Source organism: Pteropus medius, unplaced genomic scaffold (genome assembly GCF_902729225.1).
Source record: "Pteropus medius unplaced genomic scaffold, Ma_sr-lr_union100, whole genome shotgun sequence".
NCBI classification, from domain to species: Eukaryota; Metazoa; Chordata; class Mammalia; order Chiroptera; family Pteropodidae; genus Pteropus; species Pteropus medius.
Genome location: NW_024345601.1, coordinates 11719998 through 11744445, shown reverse-complemented (window position 1 = coordinate 11744445; position 24448 = coordinate 11719998). Strand labels below are relative to the sequence as shown.

At 36.8% G+C, this 24448-nt stretch overlaps 1 protein-coding gene across 2 annotated transcripts in view; it reads left to right on the top strand.

Moving 5' to 3' along the window:
• The window catches only part of PLCB4 (phospholipase C beta 4), a 376819-nt gene that overhangs the window by 172395 nt on the left and 179976 nt on the right, over positions 1 to 24448 (top strand). The window contains exon 1 of one of the 2 annotated variants that reach the window (XM_039874510.1): positions 16614 to 19140. The exons of the other annotated variant lie outside the window; for it this stretch is intronic. The gene's annotated coding sequence lies outside the window, so the exon portion shown is untranslated. Of the gene's footprint in view, positions 1 to 16613; positions 19141 to 24448 lie in introns of those variants that run through there. 2 annotated transcript variants of the gene reach the window in all.

Genomic DNA, 24448 nt, shown 5'->3' with positions numbered 1-24448 from the left:
ATGCATCTATAGTCACTTGAGAATTGACTTCAGAAATATATTTTCCTGAGGATTTTAGTTTTGGAGGACTTTGTTCAGCTGTGACTCTTAATACGTGGGTTAGCAAGGTTTGAGGAAAGAGTGAAGTTGAAATACATGAAAAGCAACTTGCACTCATAGCTTTGTGAGCAAGTCTTTGTTCTAATGGGGGATGATTTTACATTAGAGCAAGAGTTCATGGCGAGGCAGTGGTGAACTCAGAATACTTTAAGAGAGAATAGTTACCTGGTAACTTTTTTAAAAATGTGGTTCTGATACAAACTTGAAAGAAAAGCTTTTCACTAGGCACACAGAGACCATTTTAGTTTTATTATGTATCTTGGGATTCTTGTCCTCCTCTCTGAGGTGGTATTTACTCTCTTTCTAGAAACAGGTCGTTTACTTGTTCTTTAGCACAGACAACAATAATCAGAAAGGATGAAGGTAATCACACAGTTTTAAATGTCTTTTTGCTTTGGTAGGATATCTTAAAATGGAATAGCATGAATCAATGAATCTTAAAATGGAATAGCATGAATCAATGAATCAATAGCAATCAATGAATCAATTCATTAATTGATTGAGTTTTGCTTCAACAAAGTTCTGTAATACTGAATTAATTCCAGTATCTGTTTCCATGTCGTCATTATGACTAAGTCATGACCACTACCCTTTCTCTGTCACATAAAACCTGACCCCGAAATAACGTCCATTAGATCATCATCTGCCATACTCTTGAAACTGCAGCAGGAAAACCCAGTTTTAAATCCAAATGGTTCATGGTTCTTTGAGGCACCGGGATTAAGGATCACCCAAATCTGTTTCAGAGGTGACCAGAAGTTAAATGGTCCACATTTTGGTGAGTAGAAATGGAGAAGACAGGTAGATAAGTATTTGGATCTGATTCCTCTTTGGCTTCTGGATCACACATTAACATGATCGAAAAAACTAGAATCAACAGATATTAGGGGAAAAACAAACAGCTACAAAAGAGAATGATCAACGTGAATAAACCTACAACTGAACCAGAAGAAACAGAAATAAATCAGCAAAGAGATAAACCCATAAAACAATTATAAATTTCATCATCGGGGATAGTTAAGAACAACAGACTTCTGTGGAAGAGAAATAGTTGAAGAGCAAGAAAGAATTCTTGGAAATTAAAGTATAATAGATGACTTTAAAAAAAGTATAGCGACTGAAAGAAAAGATGAGGAACTCTGGAATCTTAAAAGCATATGAAATTTCTGCAACACCATGTGTGATAAAACTGAATCTTCTCAATGAGCAGGTGAAATTACACTATTTAAGTAGGGCCCCCTCTTCTTTGCTTTCCTTGTTACAGTTCTTTGAACAGCGCAGGTTTACTGACAGTGTCCTGTGGCCTTCTCTGCATTCATATGCACTCCTTGCTGCAGAAAATAATATGTATTTTTAATATTGTGAATGTTACTCATTTCCAGTTTACAAAATCGGTATATAAAAAAGTTATAGTATAGAACAAGGTATAAATGGTCAAACTTTGACAATGTAAGAGTAATAGTTTTCTGGAGAAAGTTTGGGAGACAAGAAGGGGAAGAGAGGTGAAGGGAACTAGAGGGAACTTAATTTCTCATTGTACAGACGAGGGGAGATAAGACTGTCTCGGTTTGGTGAATTAAGAAAGAGGTTTAAATACAAGGCTAAAGGTCATTTGAAAAACAAAATATTGAAATAATACTAGCAGAAATTGAAAGAAGGAAAAAATGGAGAGAATTGTCTACTGTGGAGTCAAATGATAATTTTTAAGTTGACAAATCAAGAAATAGAGGTTTAGTACATTATCTAGAGGTTCGTTTTGCAATTCAGTAGCCACTGGACACATGTGGTGTTGAGCAGTCGAAATGTGGCTAATTCTAACTGAGGTGTGCTATGAGTATAGACTATATGCCAGATTTCAAAGACTTGGTATAAAAAAATGTAGACTATCTTAATAATTTGTAGATTGCTCACATGTTGAACATGTTAAACTGATAATACTTTGGTTATATTTGGTTAAATCATATTGCTAAAATTAATTTTATCATTTTCTTTTTATTGTTTTTAACATGACTACTAGAAAAATTTAAATTACACATGTGGCTCACTGTTTCTAATAATCTTTGTTCTAGGGATATGGAGGTACACTAGAGGAACCAAAATCAGAAATGATCAATTTATTTATACCATTGAGCACTGAGCACAGGGGGAAAGGAAAGCTTTCTGTTTTATAACTTTTATCTTTTAGAAAATTATTTTTATTAACTATTGAGCAGTTTCAAAGGGTGTTTGTACGACATATGAAAAGCATGAGGAATAACAAGATGATAAACACTTAATCACCACCCAGTTTAAGGAAAAAAAACAACCCACCATATACTTCAAAGGTATTTTTACCTTCCTCCCCAGGCTCCTGGAGTATTTTAATTTTAATTTTTATTACTTTCATAATAAAAATAATCATGATCTTTTTAAAAAAGTTTTTAAGTGAAGGATATCTTGTAAGTTTTCTTTTTTTGGATAATTTGGCAATATTACGTTTAAAAAGGTGTATGCCATTCATTTCAATGGCTCACTTTGAGATATGTGTTTTTTGTGTTCTGAAAAATGCAAACTGTGACAACTATGTAAAGCTTGTCATTTTGATTTTTTAAAAAGTATACACATTTATATACCTATTTTATAATCATGTACATGTACACGTACATATATATGCTTCCATACACATAAACATGATATATATATATATATATATACACATGAACATAGGCATATACAATAACTGGTGGCATTGTCTCTCAGAAGTCTGATTGGAAGGGAGGAAGGAGGGGACTTTATATTTTTGCTTTATAAATTTTCTGAAAAAGATGATCATGAAAGTATTATTTAATTAGCTTTGATCATTTTCTGTATTTTCCAAATTAAAATAATTGAAGAGACAAATATTTAAATATGTTCTAATAGGCAGGGCTTTCTTAGAACAGAACACATTGTCTTAGTAGGTAGGAAGCAATCTGTTTAGAACTTTAAAAAAAAGAATACATTAGACAAAAAAGTATTAAAGTCATCATTTTCCTTCTCCCCCCACAAATATATTAGTCCAAGAGGCAAGCGTTATCACTTCCAAACCAAACCTACAAATCTTTTACGTCATCCTTTCAGTCTAAGGCACTCTGAAAGAATTCAGCAGTCTCGGTCTAGTGTGCTTTATTTCTAACACATAATTTAAGAAACATGTGAGCAAATCAAATTAATGTAGTGAACTGTGCTTCCAGCAGGATAGTCAAAACAAAGGAGATGCATGAAAATTTTTAATTTGCTGAATGTGTGAGTGCGGGCCTTTGAGTCTGCTTCGACACCGGGTTACCCTGTAAATGAGTGATGCCCACATGTCCTGTCCTCAACAGCCCTGCTCAGTTCCTGTAGACTTATGCCTTTGGAGTCTTTTATGCAATTAATCCATCTCATATTTGGTCTTTCACTTTACTTGCTGCTTTCTATTTTTCCCAGCATTATTGTCTTTTCCAAAGAACCCTGCCCTCTCATGATGCCACAAAGTTGGACAGATGAAGTCTTGTCATTTTTTTCCTTCAGAGATGTTTCGGGCTTAATTTGCTCTAGGACCCATTTGTTCATCTTTCTGGTGGACCAGGGTATCTATAGAACTGTCCTTCAACACCAGATTTTAAGTGAATCAGTTTTTTTCCCATCAGCCTTCTTCACTGTCCAACTTTCACATCCATACATTGTAATTGAGAATACAATTGCTGAATGTAGACTAAATATATAATGTTTACTTTTTCTCTAATTATAAATGTTCATGTACATTGAAAAGACTTAAAATTCATAAAAGTAAAAAGAAACAAAATACTTACTGTTATTCTATCATCCAGACATAACCACTAATAACATTTTGTTGTGTTTATTTCTAGTATTTCCAGACATATTCATAAACTATGTATTAAAACTTTGGACATATAGTATGTATATGTATTTTTCCCCAAAGAACTTAGAAATTGAAGAGCATGAATTAAAAATATTCTGAGTTTAAATTGCAAATGAATATACTGCATTTTTATTGTGATTGGGATTGAACATAGTTATTCCTCTGCTTCAGTTTGAGTGTAAAATTGATACCATAAGTAAAACGATAACAAAATGTTTACCTTGTCATATTCAATAGCGATTTTCTAAGCTCTTAATATTGGGTGAATGGAAGTATTTCCTGTAGTTGGGGAAGACATGTCCAAGGACACATCTTTTGTGAAAACAAACTGATTGTGCACTTTTGTACCCACCAGTAGGTGAAAAAACAGAAACTTCATTAATGCAAAGTGGCATGGAACTATAACCTTGAGTCTTAGGACACACATGAAATCTAAAATCTGTCTTTGTCTCAGGGCAGGTTCATCTTTGCCAGGTTATTTATCTTTAATGACTCATTTGGTGTAAACTAACATTATCTAGGTGAATTCCACCTGGGCCAAGTCTGATACAGTTCATGAAAGATGGGATATGGTGGTGGCTAGGGAAAGCCAGGTGTGTGAAATGATGTCTTCTACAGTTAAGTGAATGAATGGGTGGGGTGGGTGGGGGAAGTAATAGTTTTTATGGTAAATAAGAATCCAGGATCTGGTGCCATCTGAGGAGAACTACTAAATTTTTCAAAAAGTGGAAGATCAGAGACATTTGCAAAGATCGTCATAAGAAAGAGTATGATAAGGCAGGATTGGGAGGATCATACTATTATATAGGAGAGTGATTGAGGGGAGAAAGGAATTTATAAAAATTATAGCTCCCACTTCCTAGATGCCATCTGTGGTCCAGCCGCTTGTCTCCCATGGGGTAAGATGGAAGTCACGTGCATAAATTATGAAAGATGGATGACTAGGCAGGATTTTTTTTTTACTTCGAATGTAAGGATAGCAAGGTTGAGGGAGATGGGAAGGAAGGAAGTAGACTGAAGTAAACAGAATCTTAATTATTAGAGGACTTTGAAGAGTGGACCCTGTCTGACATTCCATGAGAAAATGAAAGCCCCTGTTTAGTGACCTGCAGGTAACCCCAGGAACCTGCCCGCCACTGTTGGATACGGACATGAAGTATTTATTCTTTAAGATCCTGACCTCTGGGACAGAGCCTGGGTGTTTCCTAGAACTTCTTGACTGACATGTTATGTATTCTCTGACCAAAAGTAAAACTACATTCCCTTGGCATTAGAATGTGTAGGCTCTCTCTCAAGAATAATAATTTATTGAAAGGATACAGGGCTGTTTCCAAGAATCTCAGAGTAATAAAGGAAGGATCAGAAAATATAAACTAGAAGCTTTCAAGAATCCAGGCAGCCCCTGATTTTCAGGTGCTTTCTTATCCCTGCTCCTCCAGTGCTGTTTTTCTCAGTCCCTATTTCTCTTTCCACATGAGATACAATGACTGCATGTTTGCATCTCCTAATTCGAGGAACTCATGACTGGCAGCTCTGAAATCCAATCCCAAACTCTCAAGAGAAGAAGAAGCTGGTTGGCTCAGTGTTGAGCACATGTCTATTCTTGGTCCAGTCAGCTCTGACCAGGGGAAAGGTCCCAGCACAGATAAGGGTGTCATTGATACCCTGTAGATAGTGATCTGATAATAATTATCAAAGAAAGAATTGATGGGCTCTCCTAAATTGACCACTGCCACTGATGCCTTAGAAGATATAGGACAGGGAACATTCAGCATCACTTTGTTTTCTTTTCCACCAAAGATAATATCTAGCACCTTGCTATTGAAAGTGTGGTTCATGGACCTGCAGCATCTGCATCACTTGGGAGCTTAGAAACTCAGAATCTCAGGCTCTACAGCAGTCCTATTGAGTCAGATACTGGCAGCTCACATGATCCCCAATAATCATAGGGCTTTAACATTTGAGAAATGCTGATTAGATGGAGGAGCAGGTTAGGAACTAGCTACAGATTAGGATTGTTGAGATGGCTTTTTCCACAGGTGCCTGACAGTTTTCCTTTGGCAGGTAAATGGTTTTGGCTGAGCTTCAAGGAGAGGCTTCCCCTGCCCTCACTGCTCTGTTTTTGAAGGTGTTTCTACTGGAAATTAAGGTCCAGGACGAGGGTGGAGAGATAGGCCTGTGACCGATGTGGAAACCATGTGCCCTGTGTGGTCACAGTGATCGGTGGGATGAAAAAGGGAAAGAGAAAAGCAATGAAGATGTTAAAATCTTTGCTGAAACAGAAGTATCAATAAGTTCACTCTTAATTAGATAGCCATCTTGATGTCAATAAATGTCACTTATATATCAAATCACTGTCCTACCTCTGTTTTTAGGTCCAGCTCATAAAGTTTTTAAGTCTTTAGAAAAAATTTTTTAATAAAGCTTAAGCTCTTTTGGAGCTAAACCGACAACTTTTGATTATAAAAAAAATGACTAGATTGCTTCTTTAGAATATAGACACCCTCAAGAAGCTCACTGGGTAGAATATCTTTGGCAGCAATTCAGAAATTCATACCATTAGTGTTTTGGACTTTGAAGTCTAAAAAGATAAATTTCAGACACTCTACTTTTCAGGAATTCTGTCTTATGTACTTACATATAAACTACATTTGCTATGGGTGCCACTCAGTATGTTTGAAATTATTTGAAGTGGTGTCTCTAAAAATAAGAACACCTAGAGCAACAAAAATCTTAAAACTTTGATCTTCCATGATTATTTCGTATCTCTTTTTTCTATTTAGAAGTAGAAATCGGTCAAATTCTTTATTATTTGAAAAAATAAGAATATGCCAAAAAGTATAATTTTTATCTTTTTTTTTTTTTGTCAAATTTTGAGGTATTTCTTTTCTCTACAAGAGCAGTTTTTGACCTTTGGGGGGATTACAACTCATTTGAGAACCTCATGAAAGCTGAAGAATCTTTGCTCTGGAAATATGAAAATATACACATAAATATACACTTGAGGCCGAAGGCTATTGTTTCAATTAAGGCTCTTTATATAAATAAATGAACTAATAAAAGTTATATGTTGACTTTGAGAGTTTTAAGCAAGAAAAGGATAACTTTTTGGTTCATACAGCTGAAAAGGTGCTTCAGACATAGCTTGTTCCAGGGTCTCTATCAGTCTGATTGTACATGGTTTCTTTCTGTCTCTCTAATATTCCTTTTACTATGTTTGGGTAGTTCTCTGGCTTTGCATATTAGTCATTGCTAGCTCTAGGCTGATTACCTGTGGTATCAAAACTAGCAGAAGAAAGAACTCTACATCCCAGGAATCTCAAACAAAGCCTCAGAATTGAGTTTGTTAATCTCGAATGATCAGATCCAGTATTCTGTCCATTCCCGAAGCAAGAGCATTCCATCCCTAGCTGTGGGAGAGCATAGCCCAGTTTACAAGCTTCACTTCTGCAGTTAGTGTCACTGGAACCTCAGAAACTGAGAGCAGGAGAGGGGAAGATTTCAAGATGAGCATCAGGCCACTTTTATCAATCGAAGGGTGAATGATATTAAAGGGCAATGATGACCAAAATCCATGCCATGAGCAACCCTTGCTTTAGAGACAAACCATCTAATGAGCTCAGACAAACCTTTTTCACTCCTATAGAGCCCAAAATACATGTACTCTTATTCATTCCCTTCATAAAAATATACTGTACACCTTTTGTGCAAGGCATTTTCAACCACACATTCATGACCCTTAACCTCATTAATGCATTTCCTTTGAACCTGGTCATTACATACTTTGTCCAAAATGCTGTGCTTGTTTTAGCATTTAAGCAAGGTGGTTACACATATTGAATTTGCTCAAGTATCTTCCCTAGAGGTATAACAATGTAGGCAGCTCAGTCCCTAGGCATCCAAACATTAAATTTATTCCTAATACTATTTCAGGCTATGTTTGCCAAGCCTCATGGGAATTTTTTTAAACAAGTCTGCAGCACTTATTTTAGGTGTAACTAATGTGGCTAATTATTAACAGAGAAGGAACAATACATTTAAAATCCACAGGTAATGAACAACAGAAAAGCCTATGAAGAACATGCTAACAATTGCCAGTAGGTAAAAGGTTTTATGTTGTATCTTCATTTGTTAGTGATGGGAATGACCTGGGCCATGACCTCCTATTGCTAGGGGTCAAATGGACAGAATACCTGAATCTGACCAACTAGAATTTTAAAGCTCAATTCTGAGATTTTGTTCGAGATACCTAAGAAATAGAGTCTATCTTTGGTTACGTTTAATACTATGTGATTATCAGCCTAGAGCTGTCACCTATAAGAGATAATTTCTTAAGCTAACATATATCATCATTCCAACACAGTGAACAAGGACTGAATGGTGCTGAAAAATCTAGAAAACAGAAGGTAGCTCACTTTGGCCTTGGATTGCTGAATTTAAATGGAACTTTTCTGAAACTTCCAAATAAGCTCGTCTTTAGGCAGTATGACACGAGGCCATTGTATAAATAAACTGGTTTTGATATCAACAGAGATGGAGGCAAAAGAAAGAAACACATCTAGGTGTTTCAACCAGAAAAGATTTAATACAGGGGATTGGGTGCTTATGAAATGGCCTGACATGTTAGAGAATAAAGAATAGTGAGTTCAGGGGCATGCCACTGTTACTGTTACTGCCAAAATACTCTCTAAAGCCTTTGTCTTTTAAACCTCGCTTACCAGGAGCAGCATCAGCAGGAAGATGGCCACTGCCCTTCAGATATCTAAGTGCTTCTAATCAGTTCCAGTTCCATTGGAATCCAGCTACAAAGAAGTCTTGGAAATTTAGCATTTAGTTCTCTGGCCTCCCTAAGTGAGGAAGGGTGGAATGGAATAGAGAGACAATCCACAGTATAAACTATAGTTTTAAAAGGGTTCTCTTGTTTCTCAAAAAAATTAAAAATAGAACTACCATGTGGTTCAGCAGTCCCACTTCTGGGTACACATCCAAAGGAAAGGAAATCGGTATCTCAAAGCAATATCTGCACTTCTGTGTTCATTGCAACATTATTCACAATAGTCAAGGTACAGAAACAACCTAATTGTCCATCGACAGATGAATGGATAAAGAAAATGTGTATTATACTCTCTCTCTCTCACACACACACACACACACACACACACAATAGAATATTATTCAGCCTAAATAAAAAAAAAAGAGAAAACCCTGCTATCTGCAACAACGTGGACGAACCTAGAGGATATTATGCTAAGTGAAATAAGCCAGACATAGAAAGACACATACTGCATGATCTCACTTATATATGGAATCTAAAAAGATTGAACTCATAGAAACAGAGTAGAATGCTGGTTGCCAGGGGCAGTTATTAGTATTATGTTGTATACTTAAAATTTGCTAAGAGTAGATCTTAAGTATTCTCACCACACACACACACACACACACACACATCATGCTACGCACACACACACGGGTAACTGTGAGGTGATATGTTACTTAGCTCTATTGTGTTTGTGGCAATCATTTCAAAACGCATATATATATCAAAACATACTGTGCACCTTAAATATATACAGTTTTTATTTGTCAGTTATACCTCAATAGAGCTGGGGAAAAATAGGTTCTCTTAGGATTTTATTAATGAAGTCTCTTTTTCTTCAACAGAAACCACCTGTCTGCACTTTAAAATAGTGTTAAGATTAGGCCTCAATAAACAGTGAATTGCGTGTTTTCTTTTTTTAAATTTATGTTTAAATTACAGACAGTAAAATTCATGTTTTTGGTTTAAGTTATATGAGTTTTGACAAATACATTAAGTCATGTAACCACTGACATCATTAGGATACAGAACAGTTCCTTCCATCCCTTCAAAAAATTTATTTCTGTTGCCTGCTTGTAGTCAAGCCCTTTCTTTATCCTCAACCCTGGCAACCACTGATTTGTTCTCCATCATTAATACTTTTTTGCTTTTTCCAGAATGGCATAGAAATGAAATCATACAATGTGTACTGAATCTAACATGAGCACAACACACTTGAGTTTTAACTATGTTTTTGTTTGTATAGATAATCTATTTCTTTTTATTGATAAGTATTATTCCATTGTATGTGTATACCATTCATGAATTTCATTCTGAGAGTATCACATATTTCCTTTTTTGCAAAATCTCCATATGCTTGTTTAAATAGTGTGGATATTATAAGCCCCACTTTGCCTCTTAATTATGATAAAGAAAGGAAGAAGGTACATGTCTTCCCTTTCCTGGGTGACTTTAAAATAGGTGTTCTTTATTGACGATTAGTTAGGTTATATAGTCTAATTATGGTTCCTGAATGGGAGCAGGACAATTAAACAAATCTCAAGAAATGGAACTTTTTCCATTCTAATATTTAGACCAAGTGCTTAGAGTGTAGCAAGTGCTTATTCATCCCACCTCAGTAAGTTTTCCAAAAGATGAAATTCTTTTAAAACGAATTGTTGATTGGTGCCAGATTAGCACTGAAAGGCCAGTGAAGGCCACCTGAATTTTTATTTCAAGGACAATCATATTTGACTCTATTCACAGACAGCCTTTCTTCTAGACAGATTTCAGCATATTTCGATGATTCACCATAAAAATAGGTTTATCGATTATAGTTGGAGAAAGCTCAACTAGCCAACAGGTAAGGAAAGGAGAAAAGGTTACATCATCTAGTTTCAGGTTTCTAAAGGGCTTAATGGGTAGAATGTAATTAACCAGCTTTGGATTCATTCTGTTTGAGTACTTGCTCCCCATCTCTTTTCTGTATTCATTTTCTCAAATTTCTTGGTTGTCCATTTTATATCTTACTTGAAAAGCAGAACTCTAATATCACTGTACTTTCTTAGGCTGAGCTGGACAGTCAGGGATGAAGAAACCAAGAAATTTTCTTCCGCTTGTTCTACCCCAGACATCTTGTATATTACATTCAATGTCTGACAACATTATCAGGTAGATAGTATATTAACAACATTTAACAGGTAAGAAAGCTGAGGTTGAAAGAATGAGATACTTTCCCAAGATTCACTTAGCTCATCAAGAACATAAACCCAGGCCTGCCTAGTAACAAAGTCAGTGCTTTAAATGACTAAGTTTTAGCATTTTCATTTGCATTTAAGCTTGATGTCATTTAGGAGACATTGACTCTGTCAGTGCTATTTTGTGTATGTATAATTATGTGCATATATAATGAAGATGATACCAGCTTATAAAGATTAGTTACCTCTGTCAATCATTTCTGAACAATGTGAGGTATAAGGAAATAATACATCCTGCATAAAATGTTTGTGGACCAGTGAGATGACTAATTAGAAACGCTTTTTCTTTCAAGAAGGGTTGCTCAGATGCAAATAGAGTGGAATTCTTTACAGCACCTGTGCCTGGAATCAGAAGTCACATTTAATGTTCAGGCTACCTACATTAGTTGGGGCTTATAGAGTGAGTGCTTATTGGATTTTAGAGGGACATGTTTTGATCTGATATATAAAAACCTTCTTAATAACAGTACTTTGTTGTAATGAGGTTCTGCTCTATCATTTGAAAATCATTTTATGAAACTAAATCAGAGCAGGGTCTTACACCTAAAACATTATAGGAGCTTTAGAAGACATAAAAAAAAATCTCTGTTAATGAGGATGTTGATTGGCTCTGAGAAATACAAGAAGGAGCATTACTGGTGATTTACATGCTGTCATGGTTATCACCTGTAAAGTGCTTACAAAAGGCTGCAGTGTCTCCAACTTAGACAGTGAAGCCCCCCGCAGCCCCTTCCCCCCAAATAAAATGTAAGCCTGGACAACACTGTCTTAGCACTTTCTTAAGTACATTTCATTGTGGCAGGTCATATACTTGCTAGGTTCTTCTGTGCAAAGCAAATAAGCTGCAGCAGCTCTGCCCTTGGGGTCGTGAGTCAAACTGTTTTTGAGAGTGTTCCACTCTGGAGGGTGAGTAGGTGTGACACGTTTTACGGTGAGCATACCCGTAAAATAAAAACATGGTCCTGGCTGATATCGGGCAAGATCACCTTGCTTTGTTGTCTAATAAAAAGGCCTTCACAGCTTGTTCACTGGTAGAAGTTAATTTGACTTACCTATGAGCTTCTGGTTACAAAAATGATTTTCTCATTTAAGTTCGTGTCTCTAGGGTCCTAGCAGTGTCTAATATTGAGCAGGTACTATAATCTGTCCTTATATCTATATCTACATATCTATATATTTATATCTATATCTCTATCTATGTATTTTCTGTGTGGAAAAGATTTCAAAGTTACAATCTACCCATGTAATTTAGAGGAGGCTGAAAACTCAGGAAGAAGCAAATCTTTGATTGATTTGAATTCTCAGATACTATATATTTATTAAAGACCAGGGTATTGAATGTGCAACACAGGTCAAGTACCATGCAGGTGAGATAATGATACACTGGTTTTTGTAAAAGCATGCAACCAAAGATGAAAGACCTGCAGGTGGAGCATAGAATTGATTCTACTGCTGCTTTTATTATTACTCCCGCCTAAGATTTATCGAGCAATAATAACATGTCAGACTCTCTCTTCTAAGCCATTTCTATATTAACTCGTTTAATCCTCGAAACAATTCTATTGAAGTAGGCACCATGATTATCTCAATTTTACAAATGAGGAAAGAGAGCACAGAGAGGTTAAGTAACTTGCTGAAGGTCACACGGCTATAAAAGGTATAGCTGGGATTCAAATCTAGGCAGGCTGACAGGAGAGTCCATACTTGCATGTATTGGAGGCTACTGGTCAGATGAGAGAAGCAGGGAATCTCAAACGAACCCCCTATCCCACGTTGTGGTTAGAAAAGTCTTCCTGGAATCAGTGACATCAGTGTTAAATCATGGATGATAGGCGGGAATTAGGTGAGTGGGGAAATAGGAAGAGTGGGTATAAGAATGTTCCATTCAGATGGTACATCATGAACAGAATTGGTCATCGTAGTTGGGGGTGGAGAGAGAGAGAGAGAGTGAGTGTGTGTGTGTGTGTTTTCGGGGTGGATGATAAAAGTATAATGTGAGAGCCAGAGCTGTGTTATTCAATGTTTTGTCTTGTAGATAGTGGTGAGCCATTGAAGTGTTTTCATCAGGTGACATGATAAAACTTACATTTTTAGAAAAGTTAGTTGGGCTTCTGTGTAGAGAGTACAGAAAAAGAGTGATGGGGACCCAGCCTGGGGGCGGGGGTAGGGGTAATAAGGGGGAAGATTTGAGGGAGATTCAGGGGATAGAATCAACAGGACTTTATAATTGATTGGATGGACAGGAGAGAGGAGCTAGAGGGAAGAGTTGCATTTAGAGTATTTTAAAGAATAAAATAAGAATTTCACAGTTCCTGCTCTAGGTTAGCATTTTTTTATTCTCACAGTTCATTTCTGTATAGAAGGGAATGGCAAATTAAATGTTAGAGGAATGGGTATACATAGTTTTCTATGGTGTTCTGGCCCATTTGGCTTTTCTTTAGTATCTAGCTATAGCTTCCTGAATTCATGTTACTTTTGGCAGATTCTTTCAGTAAACCTTTCATGCATGCAGCCTCTTAAGAGTAGCACCACTGACCCTTCTTGTTTGCCATCAGAAAGAGAATGAAATACAAAAGTAGGGTAAAAGGAATTAGACTAATCTTCTCTAGCATAACGGGTGACCTATCCTTAAGTGTTAAGTCAAAATATACCCCCAAATAATCAATTCTGACTTTGTTCTATTTTTATACATGTAAACACATGTTTGAAATTGAATAGATCATAGATAGATAGATAGATAGATAGATAGATAGATAGATAGATAGAGAGCGAGCTATATATGCTTTCATGTCTGTGCTTTGGAACAACAAAGTAATTTCCATCAACCTTGGGTAATATGTTTTATGATGGGGAATTCTATATTTAAAGTGAAAAATATTCGTCTTATGAAAACTGTGCCTTGTACTTTTCCTATACCTTTAATTTCTGGAATACCTCGGCAACAGAAACTATGTTTCCCTTTAGGATTTTTCTCCTGGCTGATAGGTTTTATCTGTGGCTCAAGAGAGCAAATAAATGTATCATATAAATATCCATCATCTGAGAGTCTTGCTTTTTCTATACAGTCCGGGTTTCAAATGATAAAATACTTGCCTTATGTAAAAATTTCAAAAGTCTGTACTAATGATTTGATCTTTTTCTTCCCTTTCCCTTTCAGCTTTGTAATATTCATTTGTTCAACCGTAAGAGATAACCACACTTAAGATGCTTGTAAAACATTTTTACAGTTAGAAACTCCCTCAGGGCAATGGAGGCTCTTTGGAATTTTACTCCACAGTGGGTAATACTGGTTTTGACAACCACATGAATGATGATTTATGATATTCCTTATTAAAGAGCATTATCTGTCGGGGAGGAAGCAGGTAGCCTATTATCAACTGGGACCCCATTCCTATGAGGCCACAGGAGTAGAAGAAAGATAGCTTCCTGTTTGTGGAGTGCTTACTTTGTTCAGCTGAGGTACTGCTTTACGGGAATTATCTTATGTGACCTTGCTAAGAGGTAAGCAATGACATGATTATTTCTTCCACATGGAGGAAAGTGAGGTTGAGAAATTAATATAGGCATACTTGTCCAGGGCTAAACAAGGAAAGAATGGCGATGAACTTGGACCTTGCTTCTCTCATTTCCAAGTTTATGTTTTTAACCAAGACACTAATTTAGGGTATATGTGGGGCTATTTCATGGGGAGGGCACAGTAGGAAGATAAGGAAGAGGAAGGAGGAACAGAAAAAGATGGGAACAGTATTTTGTAGGTAGAATAGCTGCTATAACAAAGAAGGCCACAAATATATAATCGCTCAAATATGGTCCAAGTTTATTTTTTTCTCATCTAACAATATTGGACAGGTATAGTGGTTGGTGGGGCTGTCATGGGTTTTCTGTTATTCAGGGATCTGAGCTGATGAGAGCTCTGTTATCTTTAACATATAGCTTCCAAGTTCTCCCTGGGGATGATGTCTACATAGAAGGGGCAAATTGCATAAAGGAATGATTGTGTGCGGGAGGGTTTTATGGGCTCTGCCTAGATATGAAACACATCACTACCACTCACATTTCATAGGCCAGGACTATCATACAGCTCTACCTAACTGCATGGGAGACAGGTAAATGTAGCCAGGTATGGGCCCCCAGAAGAGCAGGAATGCATGGGTTATGCTAATCTGTCAGGAACCAATAGGTCACGAGTCTCTATTAGAATCAAGTCTCTGTGTACATGTTTATATATTTTATTCTCCCATGCTTTATGAAAGAAGGATTATTTGTCTCATTTTCCAAAGTAAAGAATTAAGACCCAGGGAGTTGCCCAAGGACATCTGGCTATAAATGGTAGAGCTGGAACTCCAGCTTGGCTCTGTTTCATTTCTACACCCTGCTCTGTCCTCCCATTATACCACATTATTCCTGCCTCTCACTCACTGCCACAGACTAGTCCTTCAATAAGAAGCAATCCAAAAAGTAAGATTCAAATCCCAGTTAATTCTGTGCTGCTGTCCATGGAGCAGTTGCCCTAGAAGGTAACTTTATGCTGCTTTTATTAAATTAAGTCTCACCAGCCACTCAGAGCTAATATTTCCATCCTTCTCTTTTGGAGATTTGGACACTGAGATCACCAGGGAGCTTGTTAGAAATGTTCAGTTTCAGGCACCACCTCATATCTGCTGGATAGGACCGGCCATTTTAACAGTCTCCCCAGGTGATCCAGATACAAGGTGAAGCTGAAAAGCCCTGGACTGGGCGCCCATCAGCCAGCTTCTCAACCCAGTCCAGTGTGTCACCATCATATTTCTCTCATGCTTAAGGAGAAATAGATTCACTCTATATTAGTCACAGGATATAACTGAGTAAAATTTTACCTTTTATGCAGAGTAAACATGTTTAACCTCAAAAGGACTAGTTCTTAGCAACATAATATTGAATGACTGCTCAGCCCAATTTTTAAAAAGCATGCACTGTTTCCATAGATAAGTCAAACAGGCCTGAGCAAAACAGAAGAGAACTTTGCTGTTTCAATTTGTAGACAAAAATTTGATTTTCTAAAAAGAGCAGCTTTGTTTCTTTTCCTGAGAATACAAGAGTACTGACGTCTCGGCCCATGCAGTTTCCCTGCTGCGGTTATAGTTAAGGCAAAAACAGATTATAGACGCACACTTTCAAGCCACTATCTGACCTTCGATTCCAAATTTCCCACAGTAGGCCAATTATTAGCGTTTCAGCTGTTAACCGGGCACTACAGTTACAACAGGGTGACTGCTGGTTAGATGCTTCATGGTTAGTGAGTGTCAGGGAGGGTCTTCCTTGTAGTAAGAACAGTTCCCTTGTGAGTCTTACGATAATCCTATCCGTTAGAGTACCATTCACTGCATAGCAGGAGGGAAAGGGAGTAATTGCCAAAGGGCCCTCAAGTGCCATGATGTGTGACTGGGGACAGCCTTCCTATCTAGAAGGAATGGAGCCTAAAGTCCACAGCTCAAGGGACACTCGGGCCAGGCACTTCTTTTTCGAAACAATAAAGTAAAATTGTTTTCCAAAAAGTTTGTTCTCTTTATGGTTTTACTCCATGTAAGTGATTTTCCTTAAAGTAAACATATCGAGAACTGTACCGCTGTTCTAATGTATGACTGCAGGCGGCCACCACATGCCTTAGAAGATAATTTTATGCTATTTTTATTCAGATAAATCTCACGAGCCACTCAGAGCAAATATTTCCACCTGCTTTCTTGGAGATTTGGACACTGAGGACAGAAACTTTGCTAACGTCAGAGCAAGCAGAAATCCAGTTGTATGGAATCTCCCAGTCCCAACTCTGTTAACTAAAGGTGGGTGGGAGGGGTGGCTTGCAAACTATAAGACTTTAGTACGTGTCAGTGACCTTGTCCCATAAACGTAAATACTCTATAAATCAAAGAAGGTGTTTGCCATTCTCATACTTGTGTATTTCATTATAGTCAAATTAAAAAAGTGTCAGTATTTATGTTCCATTGGCAAGATTTCCAGGCAGGATTTAATTTATAAAAACAATATTACGTATGAGGGTAACATTGTTTAACAGGACATCCAGAAACTGTATTCTAAGTTGTCAAGGAGTTTTACTTAAGAGAAGCACAGAAAATATGTTTATTTATAAAGTTCCAAAATTGTATTTTAGGAGAGATTCAAGCAGAGATGTTTGCTTACTAATCCACCCATAGCTTTTCTAAGAGGCTCGCACATAACAATTATAGCTGCCTTTCTTGACATGCTTTACTCATTGCTGGGTGCTGTGCTCAGCCATCTGCCTGCAGTTATCTAATATCACCCTACCAAGGTCTTACCAGGTAGATGTCATTATCTCCATCACACAGCTCGAGGGAGCTGCACAGGACCTCACAACTAGCAGAATGAGAGCTGGGGTTCCCATGTCATCTAATATAGTAATCATTGTGGGATTCAGATGATAGCCGACATGTAAAATGAACATTGTCCACACATGCCATGACTACCATGGGTCACCTTACGGATGCAATGCCTGTTTCATGCATTCGTTTCTTTTCATTTGTTTAATAAATGTGTATTGAGAACTTATGTGCCAGGAGGACATAAAAATGAGAAATATTCACAGGTCCTGCCCTCATGGAGTTCCTCATCTAGTACATTTTTTAAAGTTTTCGTGTATTTTCATCCTTGGTGGTTGCATAAGTAACATGCATATGTTGTATGCTGGACAGCCTCAACTAAGCCTAATGGCTAATAACTTAATGAAACTGTGGGCACCAAAATATGGGGTATGACATTTGGCTAGAGACTGGGAAAATCTCAAAGGACATATTAAAAAATTAAATCTAAAATTAAATAATTCACTTACTAATTTTTTTACCTCTGTTTCATCTATATTCTTTTAACTCTATGTATTTATTGAATGCTTCCTATGTGTAAGGTATTGTGCAGGGTATACAAAGATGAATTCAGATTCCCAGGCATCTAAAACTTCTTTCAGGATTGGACACGAGCTTGAAATAATTGTAGTGCTGGATGGAAAGGGTCATTGCTTTTGACAAGTATGTATAAAATGCTGTGGGATTCAAGGGAAGCGAGACTTAGAGAAAACTTTAAGGGGAAAATGACATTTGAGCCAGACTTCAAAGGATAGACAGGATTGTAAGATGGGGAACTAGGTGGAGTGGGGGGTTCATTTTAGGCAGAATAGGGAAGGAAGAAAATAAAAGAAGAGTGACTAGCAAAAAATTCAACTGAGCTTTGAGAAATGAAAGATACTTCAGAAGTATATCTACGATTGACTTACTAAACTTCTCAGGAGCTTGTCATCATTTTGATAATCTCTTAGGAAGATTAGAGTATATTTTTAAAATCCAAGTGAGAAATAATCATTTAAACCTTTAGAAAGTACTTAAAATTATAAAAAGAAAAATCTTAGCAAAAAATCTTCACCTAAAGAAACTCCTAGCTAACATTTGAACATTTTCCTTCAAGTCTTTTGCATTTTATTTCTGTGCTACTTTTGGAATAGCTGAAACCGTGTTTTACATTCTACCTTTTCATTTAAAATAATTCTATCAGCATTTGCCCATGTTATGAAAAACTCTGAAACCACAACATTTAATGGCCTTATACTTTCCATCCTGTGGCTTCGTCACAGTTGACTTTACCCCACCCTATTGTTGGAGGTGTAGGGTGTTCCATGTTTTCCACTACAAATAGACTGGCTGCTGGCCAGCTAGCTCCTTTTGTATTTCACAGATGGTAAAGCCAAGGCACTTGTAATAAGCTGAGATGGGGACTTGTTTGGTTGCTAGGAGCCAGAAGGAACCAAGAGACTCGTGTACACAAAAATTAGCCCTCTAACTAGAGGAGGAAGCTGTGGATTTTCTAGAGGTAAAGATTAATTGGCTATTTAGGTCATGTCCCCTGAGAAGTTTGGTTTGAGTGTGTCACTGGCCTTCTGGTCCCCAGGAGAGAGATTCATTGACTTTCAGGCTCAAAGCTATTTGGTTACTCCTAGCATTTCCCAGGGGAATTTGAATTGTTAGTAAAGGATCAAAACATTGACTCTTCACATTGGATTTCCAGGTTGGGAAGAAGAGGCAGGAAGACCTATCAAAGGGCAAGTACGTTCCATTCCCCTATTTGACCTGAAACATGGAATGGGCAGGGAAGGTGGGAAGGACAGGGGAGGCAGGAGTTTCTGTCTTAATTTCAGTGACTTTCTCATCCTCTGGTAGTTGGAGTTAGCAACTAGAAAAGCATTCTCTTCGGAAAGAAAAATGGCAAGGAAATTTATGCCTGCCTTGCTCAGATTTTTAATGTTCCCAAATACCTATATTTGTGACTTATTCCATGTGTGCTGTGAACCTAGTTTGTTCTTCATTGACTCTTTTTATCTTCGGCTTCATCTTTCCTTCATGGTATTTCACTCTAAGTGGAGCTAATTGAATTGGAGGGAGACACAGTTCCTCACTGAGCAAGCTTCAGTAAATTCAGCTATTAAATCCACCATAAATCCTAGCAGACGGTGATATATCAGAAATGTGGTTTTGTATGCCGAATGTGTATCCTTAATAACAGCACCTGGAGGCCTCCTTGCGTTATGGTTCAGAAGGAAGGAGACAGGAAGGAGATTGTTAGCTAAGGGCAAAGAAACATCTGTTCCATGAGACGTTAAAAAGAAAAAAAAAAGAAGCATACTACATTTTACATAATGCTGTTTTGAAAGTTTCTCTGAAATTAATTTCTCATATTTAATCATGCTTCAAACTTTCTTAGGAAGTTCACTTTTTAAAAGCACCATTCTATTAATATTTTGAGTGAAAGCAGCATTTCTTAAAAGTTAAGTGAACTGAGATGAGGCCGTCATCATTTGGATATTGGCTTCATCATATAATAGTTTTGTGACTTTGAACAAATAATTTAATTGCTCGAAGACTTTGTTTTCCTATCTGCAAAACAGACACAATAAGAGTACCTGTGATGCAGAGTATTTATACAGATTAAAGGCGAGAAAACATTTTAGAATACAGTATTGGAAATAAAGTTAAACACTAAAAAATATGACTATTAAGAATCTGTAAATTATTATGCAAGTGACATTATGCATGTAAAATAAAATTTGGGGATAGAATTTTTCTTGCTATATGCCAGGTCTGTAGGCTAGGCATATTAGCACATTTAAAATAATTTTATATATTAGTGTAAATGATGGAATGAGAACTCTCCAGACAAGTTTCAAAGTAATTCAACTTAACTGTGAAGCTATATAAATACATAAACACAAGTGAATTCTAAAGTGTTTTATGTTTATCACATAATATTTCATTATCCAAATTTACTCCAAAAGTGTAGGTTCTTATTTTTAAAATGATAGCATATATTTAGTTTGAAATGTGGAGCTGAATGATTTTCAAAATTAAGTTGTGAATAAGTTAAATTTTAGCTTCCCGGGAAAACTGTCTATGGTTAGATGTCTGATGTTCTTTCTTATTTAGTTTAACTGAAAAAAGAAAAAAAAAAGATATTGAAGCATTAAACACAGTCTAACATTTTATGTAATGTTACATGACTTTATCTTGACATAAATTTGCAAACAATATCAGCTATCTAAGTTAAATAGAAAGTAAAACATCCAGAAGTGAAAAATTCAGCTAAGTGTTCTAAAATAGCTATTGTATAGCCTTGCTACAAAATGCTATTTTAAAATCCAGATGCCCTCACTCTGAGCCTTTGTGATTCTTACTTATCACATAATCTTTGCCTTACTTACTGCTCTGAACAGAATAGGAGCCATAAATAAGAACAGTTTGGGAGAAAGCAAAGCCCGACAGCAAAAGGGTTATGGAATAAAGTGTAGAAACACAACTTTGTTGTTTGTAATGTATAACATGGCATAATAATCAAGTTATTTCTTTCCTCATCCTGTTATTCACTCCATCAAAGTTTCTCTAATCACATATTAAAATACCAGTCACTCTGCTAGACACAGGGTTTGGAGATGCAGTTGGGGGAAATTGAAAGAAAAAGATATTTCTGTGTCAGGTTGCTCACTGTCCATTGGACTGTGAGCAACCTGACACAGAAATATCTTTTTCTATATTTTGTGTTCATAATAATTAGTCTCATCCAGAAAAGTGATATTACGGTTTAGAGGCCTTGCTTTAAATAGTCACAGGTAGCTGACTTTAATTTTATTATACTCCCATACTCACACTCCCATACTTACTTTGCTAGTTTCTAATTGCTCTCTCTCTCTCTCTCTTTTTTTTTTTCTAGACTCCCTTTACTCTTTCTTGGATCTCCTCAATTTTCTTTAATAGCATCATTTACATACCATAATCAGAATACGCACTTACTCGTGGAGCCATGTAGAGAACTCTTATCTCATTTATTCTTATTTTAGCAGGCATACCAGTTAGTCTATGTAACAAACCACCTCAAATTTCTATGAGTTTAAAAAACAATTCTGTCTTATTTCTTACAATTCCGTGGTGCTAGTTAGGCAGCTTTACTAGTCTGGGCTGGCTAGATTAAGACTGGGAAATAGGACGGCCTTACTCACATGTTTGGGGCTTCAGCCAGGATGGCTGGGTTGAAAGAAGCTTCTCTCCATGTGGCCTCTCATCTTCCAGCAGGCTTTCTTAGACATTTTAACATGGTAGTCTCAGGGTTCCAAAGAGAAACAAGAAATAAAGCCCCAATGTTCAACTGCTTTTCAAGCATCTAATTTGCATCAAAACACGTCACATGCCCAAACCCGAATCCAAGATCCATATGGAGAAATAGTTTCTACATCTTGGTGGAGCAGCTGCAGAATCACATTGCAAAGGTGCATGATAAAGGGAGAAGAAGAGTTTGTGGCCATTTTTGCAAATGGTCTAAGGTGCCTAGAGAAGGATAGGTATATATTTAAACCCAGAAGGTCCATGAGAGCCCATTGGCTGGAATTAGTCACATGGCTCCCCACCAAGGATGGACACAAAAGAGGCTAAAAAAGTAAAGCCTTCTGTGAGCTTTGGTGTTACATTTGTCTCACTTGAGAGTTAGTCTTATTCAAAGATACCATGAATATCCTTTCAGTGATTAGAGGCCTGTCTTTTAATGGATTAAGAAGGAGGCTTGTATGAAGTGGTTTACATTTTCTTAAGCAAAATGGTGACTTGACTGCTGCCTGCTGATCACATACAGTCATCCAACCCTCAGACATTACACGTCACGTTTCCTAATCCTGAGGTCCCCTTTACTCATTTCACCTAATAAGAGTCTTTATCCTTTAAGGCCCAGCTCCAAAGTTCTCTCTAGGAAGCCTTCCTGCCCTGGTCTCCCCTGGGTAAGAGTCATCTCCTCTATCTCTAGATTCCTATAAAATATTAAACTGCTTGTGTTAAATTTTCTATCTATGTCTTCTACTCTGCTGGATTTGAGTTTTTTGTTTTTTGTTTTTTTTTTAGTGCGGAGCTTGTGCTTTATCCATTACTGAATTCTGTATAGTATCTAGTCTAGCAGGGACACAGTGAAATAACTAATAGCTAATCCATTGGTGAGGAAAGAGGAGGCTATATTTATCCTAGTTTATTCTCTTTGTATTGTAAATGTTAATGTTCTGTTTAAATTGTTTTCTATCCCCAAGTCACCAACACATAAGACCACCGTCATGTATGGATTACTCTGTTAATTCCTTCATTGCAGAAAAGTGAGAAGGAGACATTCATTCATTCTACACAAGAATGTATTGAGCGCCAACTTTGTGTCACACATGTTTTACGTGACAGAGCCACAGCAGAAAACAAACACACAAAGTTGCTATTCTGGAGGACAGCTATAGAAAATAAATATAAACAAAATATACAAAATATTAGATATCAGATATTGTTGTGTTTTGAATAGAAAAAATAGAGTAGGTGAGGTGAAAGACCCTACTGATGGTGGTGGTATCTGTTTTGTAATGAGCGACAATAAGGGGCCTCTCGATGTGGTGACATGTGAACAGCGATCTGCAGATGTAGAGTCATGCAGATATTTAGGGAAGAGCAGTCCAAAATAGGGAAATGGTATATGCAAAGGCCCTGAGGCAGAGTGATGAATGGCCTCTGTGAGGACCAGAAAGGAAGTCCATGTGGTTGGAGTCTAGGGAGCATGGAAAAGGAAAAGGAGATGGGAGGAGTGGGGTACAGGTCTAGATAATGTAGAGCCTTAGAGTGCATTGTGTAGACTGTATGAGGGACATGGGGAGTCATGTAAGTAAAAGGTAAAAAATCAAAGGCACTGAGAATTATATGGTTTTGGGGAGGGAGATGGGAGAGGGGAAAAATGTGTATCTCTGTCCTACGATCTTTCTTCTCCCACTCCAACATTAAACAGGTTTCTCATCTTGTTCCCTCCTGTGAAAAATCTACTTCCAAGAATGACTCTGAGTTAGCAAATCATTAATATCTATGAAAATATATACAGTGATTTTGAACATGTGTGGAAATACCTTCTCCTATCACAAATGGATAAATAAATCAAAAAATAGATTATATAGTTTTTGCCGGTGGTTTACTAGATAAATCCTTTAAAAAAAATGAGTCTTGTATTTGTATATTGTTTTTATTATAATTTAGTTTCTCAAAAAGATGGGTTTTAGACCATATCTAGATAGTTCTGCTTAAGTGGTTTTGGTAAAATCCGCCTAACTATATGTTACAAATAAAAATAAATAAGCAACAGTTTAACTTAAAATGGCCTCGATGTCATATGGCTCTACATGGGACGATGCAGAGGGGTGAGCATTGACGTCTGGATGAAAAAGCAACCTGCATGAAGATATTTTCTTTTTCACAAACTTATTTTCTATGAAGAATCCATCAAGAGCAAAGAGCTTTCTGTATTACTGTGGTAAAAATGATTTTTTAAATGTATTACAAAGTAACATATTTTACTAAATATAAACAATATAGAAATTTTTAGAGTTTTAAAAATGTAGTTATAATCAATTCATAATGGCATTATTTAAATGAAGCCAAACCAGCCTTGTTATGAGCACATTTTTTTTTCAAAGATAATTTGGTTATGGCTTAGTTATTAGTTTCATGTGACTAATATTGGGCTGTTGCGTGCATTGTTCAGTCAAAGGAAAAATTGAATTACTTGCTGTGGCCCTCAGTAAATAAAGCCTGATCCTTGCCCTCTTTTGCATAATGTAGTCCTCCAAGTACAGAATTCATAGGACATCTAGAGGTTAGCTGAGGTTAGAATGCTCTGCAGCTGCTAATAGCATCAATGTCTGTTATGATATAGAACAATTCTTTAAATGTGTAGGGAGCTGCATTGTTCCAAGAGCATGTCATCTCTTCCACCTTGAAAGCCTCCTTCGAATAGATTATAGGCATGTCCATTCTCAGATGAGGAAATTCTGAAATGTAATTCGCGGGATTCTCTGGTTTCATA